The following is a 20,339-nucleotide window of genomic DNA, read 5'->3' as shown; positions in this document are numbered from 1 at the left end:
ACGCACAGGCTCAGTAATTGTGGCTCACGGGCTCAGTTGCTCCGAGGCATGTGGGATCTTCCCAGACCAGGGCTTGAACCAGTGTCCCCTGCATTGGCAGGCAGATTCTCAACCACTGCGCCACCAGGGAAGCCCTACATGACTCTTTTTGAATTTGTATTGTTTTTTTAGTCAGTAAGATGTCAGTAACTATTCGTTAGTTGCTTTATTTATCAGAGGAAATGGGGCAAGGGGGACATGCACATGAAATCAGAGAAAGTGTAAATGATAATCAGAGAAAATGTAAATGATCACAAGAATCCCTGATGAATTTAGATGTTTAATTGCTGGCTTGTATATTATTAAACTCCAAACCATATTTTATTCTTCTAATAATTTTGATAGTTTTCTCAGAATAATTATCCCTTTGAAGGAAATGGGTTACCAGGACCTCTTCTCCGATTCCTTTTACAGAATAAGTTCCATGTAGATAAAATTTTTATAGTTATTTTTTATAGTGCTGTCTTCCCATGAAAATCAGGAGTAAAATATTTTAGAAAAATTGCACAGAGCCTTGCCAATTTGTCATCGATATCCTTGGTTTGGTTGTCTCTAATAAACAGATTCCAGACTTCCTTGGCGGTCTAGTGGTTAAGACACTGTGCTTCCACTGCAGGGGGTATGGGTTTGATCCCTGGTCGGGGAGCTAAGATCCCGTGTGCCGCACATCGTGGCCACAAAAATAGAAGAAGAAAAAAAAAACAGATCCCAATTTTAAATACATACATATCTTTAGTACCTCACTCTGACCATGAGTGTTAACAGGTGATAAAATTCTAGAATTTAAAATTTTACTGTCTGATAATGAGAAAGCTTATTTCTCAAGTTAAGACCAAATCAGTTGCAGTGATTATTCATTTGACATTTTGGGGTAGAAACTGTTTTATATTTTCAGTACCTTAACTCTTAAAATGAGAATGCTACATAAATTGAGGATGTTTATTAGCAAAGAGAGAACAATATCCTGGTTTGCTGGTTGTGGCCACTTGATCTCACATTTATGGTGTATCTTAAGACAAAACAAAAATATGTATGAATAACTATAGAAACACAAATATACTTCATACTAACTAGAAATCTTGCGTGTCAAATGAGTCTAAGTGACTGTCAGTTTTTTTTGCAGAGGAAAATGAAACTGAGTGTTTATTAATAGGAAAAGGTAGAATTATTTTGTACTGCAGGTGAAATATTTTTTTTTACCTGTCATTTGTTAGACGTAGCTTTTTAAATAGTTAGAAGAGATAAAAAGGTATTAAGTAATGTTCAAAGTACATAGGTAGCAAGATAATTATACCCCAGAGTGTCTATAAGGTGTTAGCCACAGCTGAGCGTTTTTAAATGATCATAATCCCAGGAGGTCTAATTATTTCATAATTTACATTTGCTTAATCAGAATGTATATTGAATGGGCACTCTGTCTTTTTGATGGAAACTTTTATTGCATAGTTGGTTTTAGAAGTTTAGAAAAAGCAAGAAAAGAAACCACATTAACCACAGAAGTTATTCTCTGCAAAATTCAACTTGGAATAATACAGGCATAAGGATATATTGTAACTTTGTTCTATAAAATCACACTTTTGTGTGCCTGTCTCATATGTTACCTTTTTTATTTAAAAAAAAAACAGGGAAAAGCTCATAAAATTCTCAGTTCTTAATGAGAAATAGCCATCTTGGGGAAGAAGGACTTGTTTTGTCTTTTCTGTTAGTATAGGAGGGTATCACTGACAGTGTTCCCATGTGGTTAGGTCCTCACCCTCTGGAAATGATTGAGGCAGAGAGCGTGATGCCAGGTTTTTTTCCTATTAAATACTTATTCATTTTCTCATTGGGGTGCGTATATCTTTTTGAATTAGTGTTTTGGGATGTTTTACATATATATCTATATATATACACACACACCCAGGAGTGGAATTGCTGGGTCATATGTTAGTTCTGTTTTTAGTTTTTGGAGAAACCACATGTTTTCCACAATGGCTACACCAGTTTACACCCCCACCAACAGTGTACGAGGGTTCACGTTTCTCCACATCCTCGCCAACATTTGTTATTTGTGTTCTTTTTGAAGATAGCCATTCTGACAGGTGTAAGGTGATATCTCATTGTGGTTTTGATTTACGTTTCCCTGGTGATTAGCGATGTTGAGCATCTTTCCATGTGCCTGTTGGCCGTCTGCATTTCCTCTTTGGCAAAATGTCTATTCAGATCTTCTGCCCATTTTTTAATCAGGTTGTTTGTTTTTTTGATGTTGAGTTGTATGAGCTGTTTATATCATTTACAAATATTTTCTCCCATTCAGTAGGGTTGTCTTTTCATTTTGTCGTTAGTTTCCTTTGCTGTGCAAAAGCTTTTAAGTTTAATTAGGTCCCATTTGTATATTTTTGCTTTTATTTCCTTTGTTATAGGAGATGCTTCCAAAAAAATATTGCTCAGATTTATGTCAGAATGTTCTGCCTTTGAGGAAAACTCAGACTTCTTAAACTTGCCTATCTCTTGAAATTTTGAATCATTCTCTCCTTGGTCTTTGGTTCTGTATGACTTAAAGTCAGGTCCTTGGGACTTTAACTTCCTGGCAGTATATTGAGGCTAATGTTGGAGCTAGTTGGACTTCATCCAGCAGATTTAAGACAAATAAATAAGGAGCTATTATAGGGCCCATTGCTGATGAAGTAGAAACAATTTTCAGCTGAATGCTAAATGGCTTCAAAGAGTATGGTGCCTAGCAATTTATTTTGTGTTTTTAAACTACACACAGAAACAGAAGAGAAAAGCCTGATCTTGGAATGACTGATTTAGGCCTGCCAAACAATTACAGGTATCACTAACATAGGAACTTAAAATTATCGAGGTGATCTCTATGTAACATTGAAACAAGATCATGCGTTGGCTTCTAAGTAGTTTTAAAGCTAATATGCTGCTTTTTTTCTTAATTAAGGGAGACTTGAAAATTACTCAAATTACTGGTGATTTTTTCAGCATTAGAAGTAGTGAAAATATACAGATAGGATTTTTTTTTTTTTTTTTTGGCTGCATTGGGTCTTCGTGGCTGCGTGCAGGCTTTCTCTAGTTGCGGCAAGTGGGCTTCTCACTGCGGTGACTTCTTTTGTTGCGGAGCACGGGCTCCAGGCTCACGGGCTCAGTAGTTGTGGCACACAGGCATAGTTGCTCTGTGGCATGTGGGATCTTCCCGGACCAGGGCTCGAACCCGTGTCCCCTGCATTGGCAGGCAGATTCTTAACCACTGTGCCATCAGGGAAGCCCACACGTAGGATGTTGTAATGCTGTGAAAAAGAGACTACTTTGATTGTACTTGTATATAGTTTTTGTGTCTTAAATGACCTATGGGTTACATTAAATTCCTGAAGAGAATATAGTACAAATTAGAAAGTTTTAAACACAGACTTGTCATCTGGCACACTAATTTTAGATTGTCATAGATTAATCCGCTTCACTATTTAATGGCCTGAAGGAGGAAAGGAGCTAATTTAAACTGGATTAGTGTGTTCTACACTGTTAAAGCATTCCCAGATTGATCCTAAAAATTAAAGATGGAAAAGACTGGTAATTTGATTTTTACACAGGTGATCGGATTTCCTATAATTGGTATATAGGGGTTCAGGGTTTGTTTTTGTGATGTGGGTAAATGCAAGTCAAGTGTTAATCCATTATATAAACATTTGAGTGCCTAGAACACCTGTTCTATGCAGGTGTGCCAGATACTAGAAATACAGTGGTGGGCAAGACAGATGGCTCCTAAAATATTATGTTATTAAAATGTAGTGGGCTGAATTACATGGTCTAAATTTCACCAGGAAAGTGGCTTGTGTATTAACATGTACTTTGTTTCTAAGTAGTGGTGTTTTTATATTTAGTTTTCTCCATATATACATATCTCACTTGCAACAGATAATATTTATCTACAAGATAATTATTAACTGGGATAAATGCAACAGGATTTATAGACAAAAAATGGTTTGATGTTTATTGGAAACTTTTTTTAAAATCAACTATATATTCTCAGTGAACAGAACATGGTATTTAAAACGTCAGTTGTTCAAATTAACATTTTTATTAGATGGGTAGTAACAGTTTAATTTATTCAGACTTCTAAATGGTAAGAGTTATGAGACAAAGAACCACACCTAACTCATTGAGGCTGGATTTGTGTCTTATATTTTTTATATCCCTCACAACTCTGCATATAGTCAGTGATGAGTGAATGGGTTCATTGAAGGTGTTTACCCGGGAGTGTTTTATCTTGGCAATTTTGATATAACCATTATACTAATAGAATTGAGAAAATTTGTTTAAATAAAAGGCTGCTCTTTTTTTAAAAAAAATAGCTGTTGTTTTTAGCATTTCAACTTTGTAGTAAATGAGTAAAAATGTTTCAAATAAATTACAGGGTTTTTTTTTTTAATACTTTAAGATTCTTTTAAGTTCTCTGAAGAAATCTCTTGGCCTCAAATTACCCAGCTTATTATAAGGTAATCTTTAGGTTTTATATTTGATTACTGGTTACTAAACTTTTCAGGAGAAGGATTTTTGTTTTTAATGAAAGTTCTTACCTGATAAACTCTTCAGGAGCATGAATTAGTTTGTAGCATAACTAGTAATTGGACAAAGAAGTGAGGGGAAACTGCTTTTCTGTATTTTATGAAGAATTAGGAAACATTCAGAAGTGATTCTTGATGAAAGGAATAAGCTATGCTGCCTTTTATTTTATTTTTAAAAATAAATTTATTTATTTATTTATTTTTGGCTGCTTTGGATCTTTGTTGCTGCGTGCAGGGTTTCTCTAGTTGTGGCGAGCGGGGGCTACTCTTTGTTGCGGTGTGCAGGCTTCTCATTGCGGTGGCTTCTCTTGTTGCGGAGCATGGGCTCTAGGCGCGTGGGCTTCAGTAGTTGTGGCTCGCAGGGTCTAGAGCGCAGGCTCAGTAGTTGTGGCGCACGGGCTTGGTTGCTCTGCGGCATGTGGGATCTTCCCGGACCAGGGCTCGAACCTGTGTCCTCTGCACTGGCACGCGGATTCTTAACCACTGCTCCACCAGGGAAGCCCCAGTAACGTGTTATTTTAAAAAGCAGTCCGAGTTGATCTTGTTTAAGGTACCAAATCATTTCCAGGTTTTTGAAATGATATAAGAAGTTGATATGGAGAGAAGGTAAGAAAGGGGAAAGTTTGTTTTTCTGCTTATATCTAAATGAGGATAATTTTTTAGAAAATTATTTTAAAATGTAAAAAATAAAATAATTATTTAGTGGAAAACTGATACTTGCAGAAACTTGAACTCATTAGTTATGTGGCTCATCTTGGTGTAACTCATATTTGTAATATTTATCCTTTACCTAGCATAGGTATAAATCTGAGTAATATTTTGAACCAAAATGGCTTTCTCTACTCCACTGTCCTTTTTTATTATTTTTAAAAAGTAGTTTTATTGAGATAAATCTGCATACAATAAAATTTACGCATTTAAAATGTGCAGTTTTAGTATGACAGTTGAAAATAGTTGTATAACCATCACTTTGATCGTGATGTGGAGCATTTCTGTCACACTTTGGAGTTAATCTTGTCTCCTACCCCTGGTCCCTGGATCTACTTTCTGTCATAGTTGCTTTTTGTAGCAATTCATGTAAATTGAGTCATACGTTATATAGTCGTATTTGTCTTTTTTCACTTAGCATAATAATTTGGAGATTCACTCATGTTGTTATGTTCATAAGTAGTTTATTTCTTTTTATTACTGAATAGTATTCCATTGTGTGGATATACTGCAATTTGTCTATCCATTCACATTTGATGGATATTTGGATTGTTTCCAGTTCTTGGCTACTATAAATAAGGCCACTATGAACAATTGAGTACAAGTCTTTTCAGGGACATGTGTGTAAATACCTGTAAATGGGAGCTTTGCTGTAGTTTAAATGTAAGGCCTTGTTTCTTGGTTTTGATGGGGGAGATAGAAAAATTTATATTAAACCAGAAGGTCAAAATTTATCTCAGGGAAAGAGTTGAATTGCCAGCTGTTACTCCTATTCTTATACTTTTGTTTTATTCTTTATCTCCCTCCCCCCCAAAAAAGGCTATTACCTTTTCCTTTAACTAAAACGTCTTATAAAATGGCATTCCTTATTTAAAACTCAAATTTATAAGAATATGCTAATTCCTTTTCAGCACAGTTGTTCTCAAAGAGCTTTTTTTTTTTTTTAAGTATAGTTGATTTACAATGTTGTGTTAAGAATATGCTAAATTTTGAATGGGCTAGTTGAACCATGGCTATTTTATACACTTCCTGTCCTCTACCCCCTAGTATTTCCACCTCATATTAAACTTTATTGTTTTGGAGTCTTTTTTCATTTCTTTCTATAGCACCCCCTTTCTCTTCAGAATAGGGACCTGTATAGTACAGATGGGTTAAGGGAAATACAGAAGAAGCTACAGATAAAGAAAGGTTCATAATTTGTCATGTCATATATTAGGGGTTTGCTGGAAATTCAGATGCAGACCATGTTGATCTGACTTAATGAAACCTGTGAAGTAAGCTGTATTTGCTGACTCATGTATATATGTTATAATCTTTTCGGCAGTGTAGTTAAGAATTGATTTAGAAGCAGGTTGTACCTGAAAACTTGCTCCCTGCCCTCCCAAATATATTCATATGTATACATACAAATGCCCATATACACATCCCATATTTCTTAAGTTAGGGATTTTAGGTTTAAAATTGGATTAAATTTTGAGTTGGTCAGATTTCAGTCACAGTGTGGGTTATTCTAATCCTTTTATTATAACAGCATTTACTGCAGCATTTAGGGAAATGGAGTTTGAATTGAGGTCAGAGGAAAAATTTGGAGAGTTAGCAGGTAGATTGGGTAGAGTATTTGACACATGCTACCTGAGAAAAAGGGAGAGAAGGCAGGGAGTGGGATAAAATAATTTTGCCTGTTTTGCAGTTGGGCATTCTACAAGGACTTATTAAAATTAAAATGCCTTTTTTAAACAAACAAGGTAATGTTTGGTGCTGCTGAGTTACAAAGATTAATGTGATACAGAGCCTGCCTGAAAGAAGGCCACATGGCTCAGTAACACTGTTCCAGACCTGGAATTAGCTAAAGTGTACCAGTAAATATTGTACCAGTTAACGTTGCTCATACCTGATAAGAGGGTATATCCAGATTAGTATAGGAGACTAAATTCAGCCCTTCGTCCCAGGTCAACTTTGTCCTGACTCTTCAGTTTTGCTGGCTATCTACCCCTCCAATTGCTGCCTCTGTCTCTGTCTCTGTTAGACTGTGAGCTAAGTGACGAGTTGTTCTGCTCCTTTCCGAGGTGGATTGTTTGTGAGATTTCTTACTAGAGAGACTGCTGTTCTGGGCCTACTGACAAGTAAAACAAAAATGAAGTATGGGCATAGGATGCAAATAATTACAATATAGTCAAAGCTATGCTCTTAACAACTGTCGCAGTCTTACAAAGACTGACTCTTATAGTAGGTAAAAGACAATCCAAAATAAGTTAAAATGAGGGAAAATAGGTTAAGCCATTGGAGAGGAAGGAGAACATGAAATTAGTGAGGTAATAGTGAAGATTTTCTCCTTTCTTGCACATTTTATTTTATTCATTTTCTCTCTCTTTTTTCCACCTCTTTCCTCCCTCTCCTTTAATTTATTTTGTGGTTTTATGCCACAGAAATATTTGTGTTTTGGCCTCTCAGTGATTAACATTCTGTTATCTTGTCTTTTCCAGGTGCTCTGTAGGTCAGTGTGTGCTTTGTTGGCTTCTTATTGGCATAACAGAGTTTGTTTGGGTGGGACGTTTGTTTTAGTATTTCCCTTGTATATTATTGATCACTCATTAACTCTTGCTTTGGTATTGCTTTGCTACCTGGCATAACTAGAAATTAATTTAATTTGGAGTTTTTAACAAGGACACACCTGCTACTGCATATCCAGTTGAGGAATAACCCTGCTTTATTGGAGAAGTTTGTCTCTTTAACTGCAATAGAGTAAGAAGGTTGAGAGGAGGCAGACATTCACTTGACTCATAAGCATTCACATCTGATGTTTTCAATGAGAGCACTATTTCTTACAGTTGATTAAAATGGATAACCACAAATCAGTTTAGATTGCTGTTGAATTAGAGTTTGAGTGTATGGAGATGAGATAGGAAATAATGGTTCGCTCGTTATTGTTAGGTATTTGGTTGAAATCTTTAGAATATCAGGTCCAAATATTTATTTTTCTTAGGTTTTATTTTGAAATAATCTCAAATTTATAGGAAGTTGCATTAATAATACAAATAATTCCCATATACCCCCTGGCAAGATTCACTCATTGTTAACATTTTGCTACATTTGTGCTATCATTCTGTTATATTTTTTTTTTTTCCGAACTGAGAATAAGTTGCATGCATCCTGTGTCCCTTTACCATATAGTACTTAGACATATATTTTCTAAAAACAGCATTCTTATATTTTCAAGGACATTCCAGTTATCATATCAAGGAAATTTAACACTGATATAATACAATTCTCTAATACACAGCCCACATTCAGATTTCTCTAGTTTCCTCAATAATGTTCTTTAATAATTTTTTTCTCAGTCTAGGATCCAGCCCACAATCATTCATTGTGTTTAGTTGTCATGTCTCTATTTTCCTTTAATCAGAACCATTTCCTTAACCTTTCTTTGTCTTTTATGACATTGACACTTTTGAAGAGTGACAGACCATTTATTTATAGAATATCCCTCAATTTGGGTTTGTCTCATGTGTCCTTGTGATGAAATTTAGGAAATATAGTAGCTTGGGCAGGAATTCTACATTACTGCTGTGTGCTTCTCAGGGCATCACATCAGGAGGCATATGTCCATTTGTCCTGTTTTCAGTGATACCAACTTTGATCTTTTGATTAATGTAGTATCTGCCAAGTTCTTCCACTTAAACGTTATTATTTTCCCTTCTCCAATAAGTAATTTGTGGGGAGATACTTTGGGAGTTATATATGCTCTTCCTCATCAAACTTTCATCCACAAAGAATTTTAACAAATGGTAATTTTGCCTGAATCCATTATTAGTATGATAGTTGAAGTTCAAATATTTAATTGCACAAACCCAGTAATATAGGAGGGAGACTGTTCTAACTGTTGGATTCTTTAGCTTTAGGAAGTATTTTGTGTTGAACTGGAATTTGTCTCCTGAGACTTTGACACATTGTTTCAAATTTTGTACTCTTGTGCTACTTGTGAGATAAGACTGCTCTTTGCTTCTCTTTAACAGCCCTTCATAATGCATTCCCTTTTTATGTTTTCTCTAGGTTATGTACTCCCGTTTCTAACAGTTTCTTGTGAGAGGTAGCTTTCCTGAATTTATAACCATCCTGTTGGTTTCCTGATAACACTCATTTATCAATATCATACTTAACATAGAGTACCAAATCCAGATACCAGTGCCAGATATGGTTTATACCAATTTCAGATATAGTTTGATCGGTGCAGTAGATTGCTCTTGCTTATAATCTAGCTTGATACGTAAGAACACCAGGCTTTGGAGACAAATAAACCTGGATTCAAGTCCTTTCTCTGCCACTTATTAGCTGTGTAATCATCAGCAAGTTCGTAATATCTTTAAACTTCAGTTCCACAACCTGAAAAGAGTTGGTAATAATTTCACCTGCCTTTTAGGGTAGAATGAGGATTAAGTGTGCATGTAAAATTCTGGGGATGGTGTCTCTTGCACCGTAATCACTCATTAAATGTTAATTATTATTTTATAGAAAGGATGTTTCTGTTTTTACAGCCCATGATTGGTGCAATTTATTTTTTAGCGTTGTAGTTTACTGTAGACTCATTTAAACCTGTGGTGAAAATCAGAAAGTTTTAATAAGTTATACTGAAGCACAGTTAGCCTGTTGAACAAATATTTTAACTTAAGTGAAAATTATTCTATCAGTTACAACTTTTATAAAGCTCTGAGTTATTTTTTAAATTATTTATATGTACAGTATAAGTAGATAATAAAGAAACATTTGAGTTATTTTGAATGAATCCTAAAACCTTTAGTAATCTTTTATGACATAGCAAATATACAGTCAATTTTCAGCATTAAGTAAAACTTTAAAAATTAGCCAGTGAATTTTGAGTGTTTGGATGCTGTCTATTTCTCATGGTGTTTTAAAACCATGTTGTTAATACAAATAGTAAATTTACTCTGTAAAATCCTAAAACTTTTCCTAAAATTTACTATAGAAATTGGGGTTAATAATGTACCTTTATGGGGGAAAAATTGTTATCTAGCTATTTTAGGACATATTGATTGAACGCAGTTTTATTTTCCAGACAAGCTTTCTATAACACTTGAGTAACCTGTCACAATAATGATACTACAGAAATTTTAATCTGTGGGGAAATGTGGTGTAACCCTTCATTGTAAATGTTAGAAATATGGCTCCTCTTTCTGTTACAACGGGACCAAGAGTCTCTTTCTCCCCAGTCAGGAGGGTCCCAAAGGATATTCTTGGGACACTGAGGGCACCCCGCTATCTCCTTGTAAAAGTTGTTCTTTAATTGGTGGCTCTTTATGCTAAAGAAATTAGCTAAACTTTAGGAAAAAAGAAAAAATACCTAGTTTTGCTTACTTTGGGTACAAATGATTATAAAAAGTAATTCTTCCTTACCTAGCCTGTGGCCAGGTGAAGAAAAATCTATATGTTAAAGTTACATATTGTTAAATTATACATTAGTGTCAGATACCAAATGAAATGTTTTTCTTAATTTTACATAGCAACCCTTTTTATATAGTTATAATAGTGAAAGCACTCCTTAAAAGTTTAGACAATTAAAATGTACATAGTCAATTTGAACTGTCTCAACTCTGTTTCATGTTAAATGTGTTACAGGAATGAATCTGAAGTCTGCTGCAGTAAAACACTGAAGGCTTTAAAATGTTTTCTTGCATAAAACTCAAAGTTTAGCTGCTTATGAGGATAGGGAAGGCAGGAAGCTAATGTCTGTCTCAAGATACAGAACAGCTGTTTGCTCATCAACCTCAACTGTGTGAGTAGACTTAAGCCTGTAACCCTATGTAATTAGGCATAATTTAAAATTTTTAAAATCTAAAGTGCTTAAAGATAACACATCAGTGTGATGAGATATTTTTTAGGGTCTATTTTTTTTCTGGTGGGTGCGATGTTGAGGGTGGAGTGGGTGGTAGATTTTTATTTATAAAATATTTTTGAGAATATCACTTAATAGCCATACATCTTTTTTCATCATTATTCCATTACTGTGAAGCAAAAGAATATAATTCTTTAGATCTCTCTTTATTTTGCAGTTGATTTCAGCCTTTTAAAATTAATACTTTAACCAAACAGTCATGAAAATGTATTTGGGGAATATGATGTTAGATATTAGTATAGAAAATTGCTCTTGGAAATAATTTAATAACTTAAATTATACTTAATAATTTTTTAAAAATTTATTTATTTGGCTGTGTTGGGTCTTTGTTGTAGTGCATGGGCTTCTCACTGCAGTGGCTTCTCTTGTTGTGGAGCACGGGCTGTAGGCACACAGGCTCAGTAGTGGTGGCATGCAGGCTCAGTAGTTGTGGTGCATGGACTTAGTGGCTCTACGGCATGTGGGATCTTCCCGGACCAGGGATCGAACCCATGTCCCATGCCCCATGCATTGGCAGGCGGATTCTTAACCGCTGCGCCACCAGGGAAGTCCCTAAACATGACATTTCTTGATGACACACAGCTGTATTTGTCTGGAACATGAAAGATTGGTCTTGCATCAGATGTAACTCCACAAAAGAGGAGGAAAGGAAGCAAAAATATGTCTTAAAGAATGTTGGTGAAAGTTAGGTATATTTTCTCTGGGTTTTAGGTAAAGTGATTTTTAGCAAATTCAGCAAAGTCATTATAATGTTATTTTAAAATAAAGGCATGGATGGGTGAATTAAGTGGTGTTGCAGGTTTTGAGTTCTGTCAGTAGTGACTGCTTCTTGGATTAAAGTGAGCCATTTTTTTACATTTAGTTGCTGATAGAGTGCTTTTTAATCTAGAAGCACTGGTAGTGTTATAGATGGTGCATTATTAAGTCTTTCAGGAAGGATTAGGTATCAGTGGTTTTATTGTAAGAGAATCTCCTGTGTTGGGGATGATCCTACTAAAGCCTAAAAAAAGTAGTCTGGGTTTCAGCACTGACCATCACTCTTACTGTGTGTTTAGAAACACGGTAGGTGTTGCGGGGGGAGGTTGTAGCAAGAAGTAGAAACATGGCTTTATGCTCTGTGAGACCTTGCTGTTTACTGGAATCTAATCAGGGGCCAGAACACATCTGAACAGATACCCATTCTAACTGAAAAAGGGAAAGGGGGAGATTATTTTAAAAGATATGTGAAAAATCTTGTGGAATTGGCAAGAGGTTTACAGCTTTGGTACCTTTCTATGTGTTTGGTGTTCTTCCTCTTCTCCACCCCAGCCTTTTCAGATTGGTTCATTGGGTCAGGTTTTCACCCATGTCTGCTTAACTTTTCTGGAGATATTATCCCATGGTACCAATGGAGCAACAAGAGTTAAGACGTGTAGGTAGTACAGGTTGTATTAAAAGGGAATGTTAACAAGGAGTCAATAGTTGGCAAGTCTAACTGCAATTTGTTTAACTGATTAGGAAGCAGGGAGGGGGCTGATAATATTACCTTCCTCATATAGATATGGTGAAACTAAATGAGACAGTTCATCTAAAGTGCTTAGCACAGGGCCTAGTACATGACACCTAATGTTTTCAGTGAGTACTTACTAATGTATATCGAAGTATGTACTTTTCTGATCTGATTTTTTAATTTAGGGAGAAGGTTTGGAGAACTTAAGATTACATGATGACCTATGGATACCCCACTCAGAGCATTTATTTCAGAGGTGGAGTGGCTGCCTAACTGGGCTGGTAGTTATGCCCTAAACTGTTCATGATATTCTGTTAACCTTAGATTGGCTTACTGTTGAGCATTGTATGTTTTTAATCAGGAGCTTAGAATAGTTTTTCCGTATTTGTTTTAGCCATTTGAACCCTTTGTTCAAATGAGATCTTTTACAGAAACCTGATATTTAAAAATACTAAAAAGGAACTGTTCTGCTTGAAGCAGAAATGTTCAACCCAATCTACCATCTCAGTTTTCTCTTCACCTGTGCCCTCTGCCTCAGCAATCATTGACAGAATGCCTAGTTATAAGAAGTAGAAGCACACTTAAGAGAAATTAATTTAAATTAATTAAATTAATTTAATGATTGCCTGAATGGATAAGCATGCGTAAGCCCATGCACACCCTTAGATGTTTTGAGATTTTATTTTTGACTCTGGCTGCTTGTAGACTGGCTGTTAACTGAAGTTGGCCATGATATTGGTTTATCTTGAAAGGTGGTACTAATAAACAACCCCAGAAACTTGTATTTTACTTTACAGATATTGTTGACCATACCACATATCACATTGTGTTCTCCTTATAAACTATATATGAAACACTCACTCTTATGTTAATTGTCAAGTCAACTCTTATGTTAAAAGTCAAGGTTAATTGTATTTCTGAGTAATTGATTTCATTTTTCTTTTGAATATTGTACCTCTTAACTAGTCATATCCTTTGCATTGGCTACTAGGAAGAGTAGAGTCAGCTGAATGGCTTCTAATTAGCAAAAAAGCCCTATGGGCATGCGTTTTGTTTTGACAATATACCTGACTCCTCATTTTTTCTACCACTTTGTCTTGGATTGACCATTTTTGCTTCTGTCTAATGTTGTCGTATAGCATGCATTTTTAAAGTCACCTTAAATCCTTTTCAGCGCACCATGAAGTATATAAAAAAATCATAGTGATGTGTTTAGTGAACAGCACTTGTTAAACCCTCCTTCCCATTATAGGGTGATGGGATTCTCCATTGCTTATAGGTTTAAATTCAGACACCTTAGCGTGGATACAGAGCCTTCACTATATGGCCTTACTGTTTCTAGGATTAGTCCATCCTGTATTCCAGACACACAAGATTCTCTCGCCTGATAAGATACCGTACTTGCTTTATCCTTCCCCATAATTAAAAATAGTAGGTATAAGCACTTACTAATCAATGCATCCTTTTATAAACTTTGGTAGGAGGATGTTAGAAACCTTTCCCTCACACTTGTAATCAAGAAATCATCTCAGTGGGAAGTAAGATTAAGAGATCTCCTAACAGGTGATCACTGTCTGTGAGACAAAGGACACCTTTTATGTACCTGCCCTTTGTGAGCTGTGGGTAAAGAAGGAGTCTTGGATTTATGACTGTAAGATGTTATGGAAAAACCCGAATGAACTTTTTGGCCAATGCAGTATTTGTGGCTTCTTTCTCACTACCAAAGTGGAGATGAGTAGTTACCACAGACTATATGGCACACAAAGCCTAAATTATTTACTTATCAGGCCCTTTAGAGAAAAAGTTTACCAACTCGTAATCTACAGTGTTGGGGATACAACCCTGAAAAAACTAAATAATCATTTTGTGTATTTAATTTGGTTTTTCTCTTTTATATTAGTCTTTACAGACTATATTATTTGTTCATTGTTCATATTTCAATTCATATTGAAATTCGATGTTGATTACTATAAATAGCTCCCATAACTCTGAGTTTGTGGGGTATGTGTCCTTAGTAGGCCTTTCCCTGAAATGAGAAACTAAGAGCTGTATGCCCAGATTCTGTCCAAGGGTAGACTTCAATTTGGGGTATGTGGGTAGGAAACTAGAATGAGGAAGACTTTACTGTGCAGTACCTGTATCCCAGAATAGGTCAAAGAGGAAGAATACAGTGAAGTATAATTAGTTTCAAGATTTAATAAAATTAGTACTTTTATTGTTTAATCAGGAATATTCGTTAAGTGGTGCTTTTTGGGGGGGAAGAAGGTAAGAGTATGGTGATGAAGAATACAGTGGCTGCTGACTGCTAGTACAGTTTGGTGCATGAAGCCAAGGCTCCAGCTTGTTTTACCTTCCATTGCTTTTATGCTGCCAGTCGACACAGTGAAAAGGCAAATAACAAGTTCTTGCTTTTATGAAAATAGTTTTGACCTCCTGGGCCTCTGAGAGGATCTCAGGGGTTGGATCCCCAGGGGGTCCACAGATAAGCTTTGAGAATTACTGACCTAGGGCATGGACTCCAGCCAGACTGCTAAGGTTGACTATTAGTTCCATCACTTACTACTAGCTGTATGACTTTAAGCAATTTACTTCAACCTCCCCATGCTTGTCTGTGATATGGTGATAATACCTATTGCCTAGGTTTGTTATGAGGATAAAAGAGTTGAAGTTTATAAACGTGCTTAGAACAGTGCTTGGCACATAAAGCACTATATAAATATTATTAAATAAAACCAAATGGTAAAGCCAGTTATTTGTATAAAAAGTGTTATACAAAGCTTCAAAAGAACAGGAGAGATTTAATTTAGAGATTGACCATACAATGGAAGAAATCAGGGAGAAACATTCATTTACAAGTATTGGAAACTAAGTTGGAGATTTGCCTTAGGAGAAGAGATTTCTTAAAGGGGCTGGGGACAGGGAGGTGAAGCACAAATTCATGCATGTTGAATTATGAGGTTTAAGGTCAAAGAAGAAGAAATAAAATGAAGGTTCATAAATGTGGATCTTGCATACATAGAGCCTATTTTGTTAGTCTTTTGGAGAAGAAAAGTGAATGAAAGCCCATGAATGTGGAAACCAATGGGAAAATTTGAGTGGGTTCCCCATTTTGCAAAAAAAGGTATTGGGTTGCCTTGTGCAGGTAGTAACTGCCTAATTCTTTAAGATACGCAGTATGGAACCTAGGTCGGTTTGAGAACGTAAAATTGACTACAACTTTAATTATAAAATTACTATGTTTGGTATGCCAACTTAGGCAAATTGCTAAATGAACCTCTCTCTGAGTGAAATGAATTAGAAAAGATACCCCACAGCTTAGAGTGTGAGGCTAAGCATCTTTGTTAAGTGCACAAACTGTATAACATATGTAGTGGGCCCTGCTGGCAAACCTAGATCTTTTCTCAAACAGCAAATTCAGTTTCTTTTAAAAGAGCCTATTGCAGCCTGTTTGCCTTGTGGTAGATACTTGGTTACTACAGGTTATAGTACAAGGCTGCTGCTACCTTGCCAGCACAGTTTCCTTCATGCATTCAACAAATATTGAATGTCTGCCATGTGCCAGGCATTATTTTTAAGCATCAGTGAACAAAATGGACAAAATCTCTGCTGTTACAGAGGTAACATTTTAGTAGAGGGAAGAGAGATAAGTGTAATTTAATAGTAAATTAAGATGAAAGGCATTGAAGAAAAATAAAACTAGAAAGGGTAATAAAGGATGCTGGTTGCAATTTTAAATGGGGTAAAGGAAGCCCTCTCTCAGAAGATGACATTTGAGCAAAGGACCTGAAGGAGATGAGGGAACCTAGTTGTAGTGACTTCTGGAGGGTAGAAGTTACAGCAGTTACAAAGGCCTTATGACAGGAGCATACCTGGCATATCTGTATATGATCAGGGAGGAGTGGGAGAGGAGGTCAGGTAATGGGGGAACAGATTATAAAGAGCCTTTAAGTCATGGTAAGGTGTTTGGCTTTTACTTGGTGAATTGAAGGATTTTGAGTAAGCAAGCAGTGTGATCTGCTTTAGATTTTAACATGATCACTGGCTGCTGTATTGAAAATACACCATAGGAAGATAAGAACAGAAGCAAGGAGACCTAATATACCAGTAACTGTATTAGTTATCAATTGCTATATAGCAAATTATTCCAAAAACTTCATGGTTTAAAACAACAAACACTTATTGTCTCACACAGTTTCTGTCAGGAATATAGACGTAGTTTAGCTGTATAATTTTGGCTCAGAGTCTCTCATGAGGTTGCAGCCCCAGATGTTAGCCAAGGTTGCAGTCATCCAAAGACTTAACCAGGGCTGAAGGATTTGCTTCCAAGTTCACTCATACACCTTTTGGCCAGAGACCTCAGTTACTCAGCAAGTGGGGCTGTCCTTATGACAGTGGTAGCCGCCTTCCCCGCAGTGAGTGATCCACAAGAGAGAGAGAGCAAGGCAGTAGCCATAATGTACAGTTGTCTTTTATGACTAGACTCAGAAATGACAAACCAACACTTCCACAGTACTCTGTTGGTTATCCAGACCAACACTGATAAAATGTGGGAGGGGACTACAAAGGGCCAGACTATCAGGAGGCATGGGGATCATTGGGGGCCACCTTGGAGGCTGGCAACAAATAGAAAATGAAATTTTAAAAAGATACCATGTATTGCCTTTTAACAAATTAAATACCTAGGAATATCTAACAAGAAATATGCAAGACCTGCACGAACACTGTCAAAACATTACTGAGAACTTAAAGAAGACCTAAATAAATTTAGGAGTCTGCTGTGTTTGTACATCTGTAGATTCAACACAACCCTAACAGGTCCCCCCCCACCAACCCCCCCCCCATAGAAATTGACAAACTGAATCTAAAATTTGTATGGAAATGGAAAGTGCCAAGAATAAGCAACACAATCTTGAGGAAGAATAAAACTGATACCAGCTATCCAAAATCTATAATAACTTGAAACAGGATAGACGAATAGACCAGTGGGATAGAATTGAGAGTCTAGGAAAAGACCCGCATTATGTGTATGATAACCCATGTATGGACAAGAGTGAGACTGCAGTGCAGTAGGGAGAGGACAGTCTTTTCAATAAATGGATTTGGGTTAATTAGATAACCATATGGAGAAAAACACGAATCTTAATCCCTACCTTATTCCATACAAAAAATCAACTCCAGATGGATTACAGATCTAAATGTGAAAGGTAAAATAATAAAATTAGAAGGAAAATAGAGAGCATCTTCGTGACCTTGGAGTAGGCAAAGATTTTTAAAATAACTATAAAAGATAATTGTTAACAAAATCATATTAAGGTGAATTTTGGTTTCAAGACACCATTAAAAATGGAAAGACAAACCGTCGTGGAAGGTAAAGTAAGCAAAAGACAATCCAACAGAAAAAAATGCACAAAAAACTTAAATAGGCACTTAACAAAAGAGGATTTTAAGAATATTTAAAATAGAAAGGCAGATGTATTAATTTCTTAGGGCTGCAATTACAAACTAATACAAACTAGGAAACTTAAGCCTACCCAAAGCAAATGAAATGGTCTTCCCACAGGAAAGAGAGGTTCTGTTAATCTGAAAGAGGAAGGAAACATACCAGGCAGACAGAAACTATCAGTTTCAGGAATATGGATGTCTTCCCAGTCCAGTTATTGAATGATTTTATAATTATTAAGACACCACGGATTTTATTTAGCCTTGGTGAATAGAAAACTGTGTGCTAAAATAGAGGACAGTTTGTACTAAGAACATTACTGTCATTTTTCACATCATAGCTACAACTCTCTGTATAAACTATACCTGGTGATACAGATTTGGATGAAATATTGCCTTTCATAGTTCTTTCCCCTTATTGGGTGATGAACATATACTTAAATAAGAGATGAGGCTTAGCAAGAGCAAACAATACTTTAAATTTACATTGCTTGGATTAGAGAATCTCACAGTTAATAGTACCTGTGCTTGAGTCCCATGTCTACCTAGACTCCCCACATCTTCTTCAGTGGTGATTGCATTAAAGTCATTTGCTTATTTAATCCAGAGGTTGGCAGACTTTTGGTTCATCACCTGTTTTTGTTCAGCACATGAGCCAAGAATGGTTTTTGCATTTTTAAGTGGTGGGAGGAAAAATCAAAAGAGGGACATTTTATAATGTGAAAATTCTGTGAAATTAAAATTTTGGTGGCCATAAGTATAGCTCATTTGTTTACATATTGTCTGTGGCTGCTTTTACATGACAACAGCCGAATTGAGTAGTTGTAACAGAGACTGTATGGCCCTGAAGCCTAAAATATTTACTGTCTGGTCATTTACCGAAAGGTTTGCCAACCACTGATTTACACATTTTTGGGCAGAATGTGACAAATTAGAGTCAGATGATGGGAATGCCAATCAGAGTTTTTCTGAAACCTGTCTTCTTCAACTGGAAACACTTATAGTGGCTTCTTTTTGTGAGATTTATCATACCAGTCAATGAAAACTTTCCTTATATCAATAACTGGGAGGTTTGTATATATTAGAATTAGCTTTGGAGTCTCTTATCCTTACATAACGTAGTATGTTGAAATTGATGAATTATTTGCTGGGAAGGAATATGTAGTATCCTCAAAGATGTATTCTCATGTTAGCTGGACTCGCGCCTTTTTGTCTTTCAGCCCAAGAAACAGCAGGAAAGACAACCTGACATAGGGAACTGGGGACTGCTATACAGAGAGAGAACTACAAAGCATCCTCAGTGCAGTAAGAACCCTAATCCAAAGTCCCTATACTTTTATCAGAGTGAGTAGCATTTGTCCCAACTGTTCTATATTGAGTCATACTTTCTGATCTATTTGTTTTATGAACTTTCCTAGATATTTTGTAATCTCTGCAAAGGTTCTTGACCTCCAGAACATAGGTATGTTGCCCATATGATAGGTATCATCATAGGTTAAGATTAGGTAACTGAAAGTGAAGGTAGCCTTGAATTGGAGAGTATAAGCTCTATCTAAGAGGGTCCTAACTGATTGGTTTTAATTTGAGGAACATCAGTCCACTGTTGTCAGGTCTTGCTGTTTTTCAAGAGAAGCTGGAAACCTGGGATTTTTATTTGACATTCCCCAATTTCTGAATGCTAACAATTAATTTTTAAAAATTAATATGTGCTGGCTTACCAAACATGCCTGTGGGTCAGATTTAACTTGTTTGCCAGTTAACAACTTCTGTATTTAAGTCATCATTATAAATTATATATCTATCCTCCCTATTTATTTCAGGAGGAGGGAGAAGAACAATGAAATGAAAAATTGTATGTGCCTTTTGTAACTGGCTTGGGTTACTGATCATTCTTGCTGAATGACTGTTTCAGTATATAAATTATGAGTACTGTGATTGAAACATTTTTCATCAATCTGTTTTCACCCCTTTTCAATGGAAAATAACCATTTTTTGCCTGACGTGAATACTTTTAACAATAATGAAATGTGTTTATTCAACAAAATATTTTGTAATATTCATATTAGGCATAAAGGGGATTTGAAGAAGAAACTGTTTAACTGGGAAATGATTTGTATACCTGTAAAGCACTTGGGTAATGGTAAGCTTAAGTGCCCCAAAAGGGTGGTGTACAGACAGCTTATGTAGAAATACAGAGCAGAGG

The 20,339-nt window shown here is 36.0% G+C and overlaps 1 protein-coding gene across 8 annotated transcripts in view; it reads left to right on the top strand.

Annotated features, from left to right (window-relative positions):
• ZFAND6 (zinc finger AN1-type containing 6) overlaps positions 1–20,339 on the top strand; it is a 73,539-nt gene that overhangs the window by 29,812 nt on the left and 23,388 nt on the right. For 2 of the 8 annotated variants that reach the window (XM_082448883.1, XM_082448884.1), the window contains exon 2: positions 19,357–19,480. The exons of 3 other annotated variants lie outside the window; for them this stretch is intronic. The gene's annotated coding sequence lies outside the window, so the exon portion shown is untranslated. Of the gene's footprint in view, positions 1–10,931; positions 11,089–19,356; positions 19,481–20,339 lie in introns of those variants that run through there. 3 more of the 8 variants (XM_082448886.1, XM_082448885.1, XM_082448887.1) reach the window with 3 other exon arrangements.

The sequence above is a fragment of the Balaenoptera physalus genome (assembly GCF_965194825.1).
Source record: "Balaenoptera physalus genome assembly, chromosome: 2".
NCBI classification, from domain to species: Eukaryota; Metazoa; Chordata; class Mammalia; order Artiodactyla; family Balaenopteridae; genus Balaenoptera; species Balaenoptera physalus.
This window is presented reverse-complemented; position numbering and strand designations above follow the sequence as displayed.